Source organism: Nomascus leucogenys, chromosome 4 (genome assembly GCF_006542625.1).
Source record: "Nomascus leucogenys isolate Asia chromosome 4, Asia_NLE_v1, whole genome shotgun sequence".
Taxonomy (NCBI): domain Eukaryota; kingdom Metazoa; phylum Chordata; class Mammalia; order Primates; family Hylobatidae; genus Nomascus; species Nomascus leucogenys.
This window is the reverse complement of record NC_044384.1, coordinates 12,036,553-12,043,802: the sequence shown is the minus strand read 5'-3', so window position 1 is coordinate 12,043,802 and position 7,250 is coordinate 12,036,553. Positions and strand designations below refer to the sequence as shown.

At 35.1% G+C, this 7,250-nt stretch overlaps 1 long non-coding RNA gene across 1 annotated transcript; it reads right to left on the bottom strand.

Annotated features, from left to right (window-relative positions):
- Positions 1-533: 533 nt before the first annotated feature.
- LOC105739655 lies at positions 534-6,848 on the bottom strand. Its single transcript, XR_001115608.2, has 2 exons — positions 5,770-6,848; positions 534-1,597 (listed from the first exon to the last, which is right to left on the bottom strand). It is a non-coding gene; the product is annotated as an uncharacterized LOC105739655 (long non-coding RNA).
- Between the last annotated feature and the right edge of the window lie 402 nt (positions 6,849-7,250).

Genomic DNA, 7,250 nt, shown 5'->3' with positions numbered 1-7,250 from the left:
AATTGAAAAATTTAGGCCAGGCTCCATGTCTCATACCTGTAATCCCAGCACTTTGGGAGGCTGAGGTGGACAGATCACCTGAAGTCAGGAGTTCAAGACCAGCCTGGTCGACATGGCAAAATCCTATCTTTACTAAAAATACAGAAAAATTAGTCAGGTGTGATGGTGCACACCTGTAAGCCCAGCTACTAGGGAGGCTGAAGCAGGAGAATCTCTTGAACCAGGGAGGCAGAGGTTGCAGTGATCCAAGATCACACCACTGCACTTCAGCCTTGGTGACAGAGTGAGACTTCATGTCAAAAAAGAAAAAGAAAAAGAAAAAGAAAAATCTATTCTCCCATTTTTCTCATAGCAAAACCTTGAAGTCATTCTTTGTGCTTATTTTTTTACACTTAAATCAACTTTCCATCAACACTTTAAGGTCTACTTTCACAAATATATGCTTAACTTGATAACATCTCATAATCTCCTTATTTGGTTGGTGCAAACATAACTGTAGTTTTGAACTGTGAATTTTAAGTCATTATAATTAAGCATAAACACATCCTTATTAATCAAAATAACCATTACAATCAACACATTTTTGCCAAAGAAACAAATAAGTTTGTTTTTCCTGAGGCGTAAAAAAAATATATGTGCTTCAGGATTCGATGAACTCTTGGAAAGCATTTTCTGCATCCTGCTAGTTGTGGAAGCATTTTCCTTGCAAAAAGTTGTTGAGATGCTTGAAAAAGTGGTAGAGAGGTGTGAGGTCAGTTGGTGAGAGGTCAGGTGAATAAGGTGGATGAGGCAAAAATTTGTAGCCCAATTTGTTCAACTTTTGATGAGTTGGTTGTGCGACATGTGGTCAGGTGTAGTCATGGGGAATAATTGGGCCTTTTCTGATGACCAGTGTTGGCTGCAGGCATTGCAGTTTTCAGGGCATCTCATCGATTTGCTGAGCATACGTCTCAGATGTAATGGTTTCATTAGGATTCAGAAAGCTGTAGTAAATCAGGCTGGCAGCAGAGCACCCAACAATGATGATGACCTTTTTTTTGGTGCAAGTTTGGCTATGGGAAGTGCTTGAAGCTTCTGCTGGATCCAATTATTGAGCTGGTCATCACTGGTTGTCATATAAAATCTACATTTCGTTGCACATCACAATCCAATAGAAAAGTGGTTCATTGTTGTTGCATAGAATAAGAGAAGATGACACTTCAAAATGACATTTTTTTTTTATTTTGGCTCAGCTCATAGGGCATCCCACTTATCTAGCGTTCTCACCTTCTCAGTTTGCTTCAAAGGCCGAATGACCGTGGAACGGTCAACACCGAGTTCTGCAACTTCTTGTGGTGTTGTGAGAGGATCAGCTTTGATGATTGCTCTCAGCTGGTTGCTGTCAACTTCCTATGACCAGCCACTATGCTTCTCATCTTCAAGGCTCTCATCTCCTTTGCAAAACTTCTTGAACCGCCCCCGCACTGTACCTTCATTAGCAGTCCCTGGGCCAAATGTGTTGTTCATGTTGCGAATTGTGTCCACTGCTTTATGACCCATTTTGAACTCGAATAAGAGAATCACTCAAATTTGCTTTGTCTAACATCATTTCCATAGACTAAAGTAAACATAAAATAAACAGCAAGTAATAAGTCATTACCAAATGAACATAAAGAGAGAAATGCCCATTAAAATGATGTATAGCTTAACCACATTTATTCAATAATATATTCCAATATCAAAGAGCAAATGCCAACAATGCAAAAATCGCAGTTACATTTGTGCCAGCCTAATACTACTTGAGTTAAAGGTAGATCTTCTCCAATCAGGATTATTGTGACAGCCTCTGTAAAATTATCCTTGCTTTTTACATTGCCCCTATACTCCACCATCCACAGGGTAAGCAGGGGTATCTTGTCCCAATGTGTATCATATTCCTCATTGCTTCCATGCCTTTGCTTAATGGTCACCTGCTAAGTGACAGTATTTATTTTTTCTGATACAGTTACTGAAATTGTTCAAAATTTTCTTCTCTTTTTTTCATATATATAGAAATAAACATATTTGTTTTCTTATTTTTTTTCTATTTTTTGTTCATTACTACATTCAACACACTATCTAGTACAGCACCACACTAAATTTAAGCACTCAACATTCACACGCTCAGAAACATAATCACATTTCAACCTTAATTGAATCAGTGGTATTAATCAAATTGGCGAAGATCACTCATGTTGTTTCCTTTACTGCCAATGCAGCATTTTCAATTTTCATGCTCCACATCAGGGAAAACAGTTTTCTTATTTAAAGAAATAAAACAAAACTCAGCCTTCAGATAAATGCTAGATGTTGGTCCTGGTCAAAAATGACTCACTTATTCTGTTCCATCAAACTTCCCAGCCTGTCTCCTAATCTTTCCTTATTTTCCATTTTCTCAACTGTGGATCATAACCTTCTAATCTGGGACTGTTGTATGTGGAGCCATTCCACATAATCCTCCCCTCTACTAGGACTGGTTGGGTTAAGCTAGAAAAGAGAGTGTACATAAGAAATTGCTGAGAAGTGAAGAATTTGTCCAGGTGATCTTCTTTTGTAGATTTATTTTAATGGGCACCATAAACAAATATTGTTAATTTTTCTTTTACCGACTGACTGCTAAAAAGTTCATGGCCAAGTTTGTCAATGTCCTATGCCAAAATAAAGTCTCATGTGAAAGGTCATCTATTTTTTTCCTATATACTTATTACTTTAAAAAGCACAATATTGGCTTTCATGATTTATCTTTTGGACCATTTTAAGTCATGCTTAACCTTTGGTGAGTGTATAAAAAATATGGAGGCAAGCACCTAGATGATGATAACGGGCATTTTTTTCACCTTGCCTGTTTGGACACAGAAAGACATGAGCTGAGAAAGAGTCATTTTTATTACTTATTTTTAAGTTAAAAATGCATTATATATTTGTATTTTATACTTTAAATTGTAACTCATATTAAGAGTAATCAGTAACTAATTGAGAATATGCAACAAATAATAACAAAGAACCAGTTTGAAACAGTTTTCCTTGAAAAGGCTTAATAGCTGAATAGTAAAAGTACTCAAATATACTATATCTCATCCTCCTAACAATCATAAAATAAGATAATTTAATTCCACGTTGGGTGAGAGATAATAGACATGCTGCTAGATACAATAGCTTGTCAAAGATCAAATAGCTAACGAATAAAGGAAAAGCACTTAAAACCTGATTTTATTTCAATGAAGTGTGTGTGTGAGAGAGGACTCTACCTCATTCAACTTCTTAAATACATAAAGTAGTCCCGGAACAAAGAATTATGTTTTTCTTGGTTTATCAATTTCATCTTTTTAAAAACAGTTTTTGTCAGGATGAATATATAGCTTCTTGAACCCGGGGAATGCTGAAATGCTCCCTTTAAGCAACACATTAAATTAAGCACTAAGATTGATTTTCTTATTGTCTTCTTCCCCATTGGCCATACTTTAGTCCTTCAGAAGTTCCTCTGTTTTCTGGAGCGATAGAAATATCCTCTATGGTAACTGGAATGATAGTTAAAGCTTTCAAGTTGAAGAGAAATTATCTTGATCTTAAACTTTGCAGCAGATTATTAACTAAATTTAAAGAGAAAAAGGAAGGAAAAAAGACTGTAACATTTATCTTATATCTTTAGCCAATAATACTGTTCTGTTGTTTCAGAACAGCCCGGTCTATTTTTTCTTTCTTTTTTTTTTTTTTTCTGAACCTTGGGGATTTTCTTATTTTACCACCATTCCCAAGAATTGAACAAGGCAAAATAACTATCTTACATCTCACAATTTGCAAACCAATGCTTGAACAGGGTTTGCAGGGAGGGTGTGTATAACCACTTCTTATATCTTCTCAGTAGAAAAAACGCATATGTTCATAAACACATACTTTGCCTATGGTTTCAGAGGATTCAGAAACTATCTAAAAATCAATATTAAGGAATTATAAAATATAAAGAGGAATTTAAATTTTATGCAAAAGAGCCAATATTGAATCCAAAGGAGGCTGACTCCAAAGTGCAAACTTTTAAAACGTACAACAGAGAGGTGAGAAATAGCTTTCTCTGATAATGTGTAATTGCTATTTTTTGATACCACATTTTAAATTAATTAAAACGAATTTGCTCACTGGCCACCTTGAAAATAAGAAAAAGACTTGCCTAATTGTATCTACTTGTAACCATTAGCAATAATGTGACCTGTTCTTATACGTGAATGTAAGTATAATAGCTTAAGACAACTCTACAAACAAGACTATACTTTTGAAAACTAAATCTTTAAAAAATTAGTAGCCCATCTAGTTTTAAAGATTTTTCTCTTACATCAGAAGTTCACCTATTTAGCTTACGAATCAACTGAATTTCAGCATTTAGCCTAGGCTGATTGCGTCTGGCCATTGCCAAGTTTTTTGTGGCTAAACAGTTACAGCCATGTGGTGGCTCGTGCTTCAGCATTTTTGTGGAATATGTGATTGTCTGTGGTCCAAACTAGTGTGTTATATATAACTGGGCCAGAAGGCAAAATGCTGCAGAGTTCTGAGTGCAAAAGTAAGGGATGTAAGGATATGATTTTGTCCATCTGTACAGGGAGATTAAATAGGGACACACAGCAAGTGTCACTACAGGAACAAAATGAGCCCATCTCCTGTGGCCAACACTGCTGGTGATCACACAATATCAGCGATTTTCTTCGTTTATAATAATAGGACTTCAATTTTATCAGAGAAAAATGAACCAGCACAACATGGAATTACAATGTCATCTAGCAATTCCATTCCTGGGCATATACCTCAAAGAATTGAAAGTGTATGTTCAAACAAGTCCTTGTACATAAATGCTAATAGCAGCAATATATTCACAGTAGCCAAAAAGTGAAAACAATTCAAATATTTGTCAAGAAATGAATGGATAAGCAAAATATTGTGTATTCATACAATGGAATATTATTCACCCATGAAACAGGAGTGAACTGCTGATACATGGAAAAACCTCTGAAGCATTATGCTGAGTGAAAGAAATAACATAAATAACAGATGATGCATTATATGATTCCATTTATATGAAATATTTAGGAGAAGTAGAACTATGGAGACAAAAAGCAGATTAGGGGTTTCCAGCGACTGGGGACAGGGAGGAATAGAAGGAAACTTCTTAATAGGTATGACAATGAAAATGTTCTAGAATTACATAGAAGTAAGCATTGTACAACATTATGAATGTGCTAAATGCCACTGAACTGTACTCTATAAAAAGTTTAATTTTATTCTTTATGAACTTTACCTTAAGTTAAAAAGAAAGCATTCTGGAAAATGAAGGCTATCTCGAGGTTCAGGGGTAAAAACATCCCAACTAAAACACCATAATTCCAGTTTTCTGCAACTATATGTGACTATCGGATTAAATTGTCGATATTAAAATGTTAGTAGAAATGTTATGAGGGATTTCAAGAAAACATTTAAAAGAGGATAACTCTGCAGTTTGATTATTTTGCTGCTTTCACTTTACTTTTTTTTACCTCACCTGCAAAACAGTTGTAATCTGGAGTGTCACCACCTTTTGGAACACGAGATAACCTTGAGATTGAAAGCCTTGTGAAAGCCTCTATTTCATATGACCCAGACTGTGAGAGAAAAACAAATTTCTATTCTGTTTAAGACAGTGTATATCTTTTCTTCTTTTCTTGTTATATGCAGCATGTCATAATTCCAAGGAAATATGTAATTTCTGTAACAAGGAATTTTTCCCACCTGGAAAAATGTCCAGAATAAAGTTCTTTTATGAGTGTATTTTCTCTCATGATCTGAGTTTGCAACTATGGGCAAATTCAAGTGGCTGTTACTGAAGACAACATGAGCCATGTAACAAAAGGAACTTTTGGTACCTCTTAAAAAAAACCACATAAGGAAAGTAATAATTAGAAATGCCACTAAATAATGGTGCTTAAGCCATCAGCTCTAGTATGTACTTTTGAAAGTACAGGACATTTCAGAATGTACTTATTGTTCAGAACTTTACTATAAACTTTGCAGAGTATACTGAACTATTTCATTGACACAATGAAAATTTGATTTTAAATATAATTTAATAAGAGGGTTTAATTTTAAATATGACAAGAATTTAACACAACTTGTTACTGAAATCCTAGGACAAAAAATGATACTACTTTGAAATAAAGTGAGACAAAATTACTTATAGAGGTGAGAATATACTGCTTCAATTGAAGCACTTCATCTTGATTAATTGTTCCATACCCTTTGGCAGAGTGTCTGAGGTGGAATTTTTCATATAATTTGATATGGGGGAATTAATTACAAGGTTATGATGCTGGATACTTTTTTTCTTTTAGTGCTAATCTACATTAGTAGAGGAACATGCAAAAAAGAAAACAAGATAAACAAAGATAGTATAGACCCTAAATTGGCTCTTTTTAACGTATAATAAAAATATTTTTTGAAAAGCACTTGTTAACAATGGAAATATTTTGGATACAGAGGACATTTCCAAAACTTAAGTATTTAATATATCATATATCATAGGGTCTATTTGATTTATCATAATGTTTTCAAGACTGCAATATGTAATATTTCTGTGCTTAAGTGTAAAGTTAAAGAGTAATTGAAGTGACCGGGCGCAGTGGCTCACGCCTGTAATCCCAGCACTTTGGGAGGCCGAGGTGGGTGGATCACGAGGTCAGGAGATCCAGACCATCCTGGCTAACACAATGAAATCCCGTCTCTACTAAAAATACAAAAATTAGCTGGGCGTGGTGGAGGGCGCCTGTAGTCCCAGCTATTCGGGAGGCTGAGGCAGGAGAATGGCATGAACCAGGGAGGCAGAGCTTGCAGTGAGCCAAGATGGCACCACTGCACTCCATCTTGGGCAACAGAGTGAGACTCTGTCTCAAAAAAAAAAAAAAAAAAAGAGTAATTGAAGTTAGAATATTAAGTCCCCAAATTGAGACTTTTTTCAGAGATAGTTTAGAATGGAAAATACAAAATGCAACAAACATTTGCATAATGCATTTACCAGGTGCAAGTGAGAAACCACCACTCTAATCTTCATATGTTTATGCTTATTACTTCAATTTTTCCACATGAGGAAACAGCAGCAGCATGGAGAATGTAAGTAAATAAAAATGGTATTATGTAATGTAGGCTTTGTCAAATATGTAGATATAGAAAACAGATGTTTGACATTAATATGCATAATGATGAACCTACTACACAAA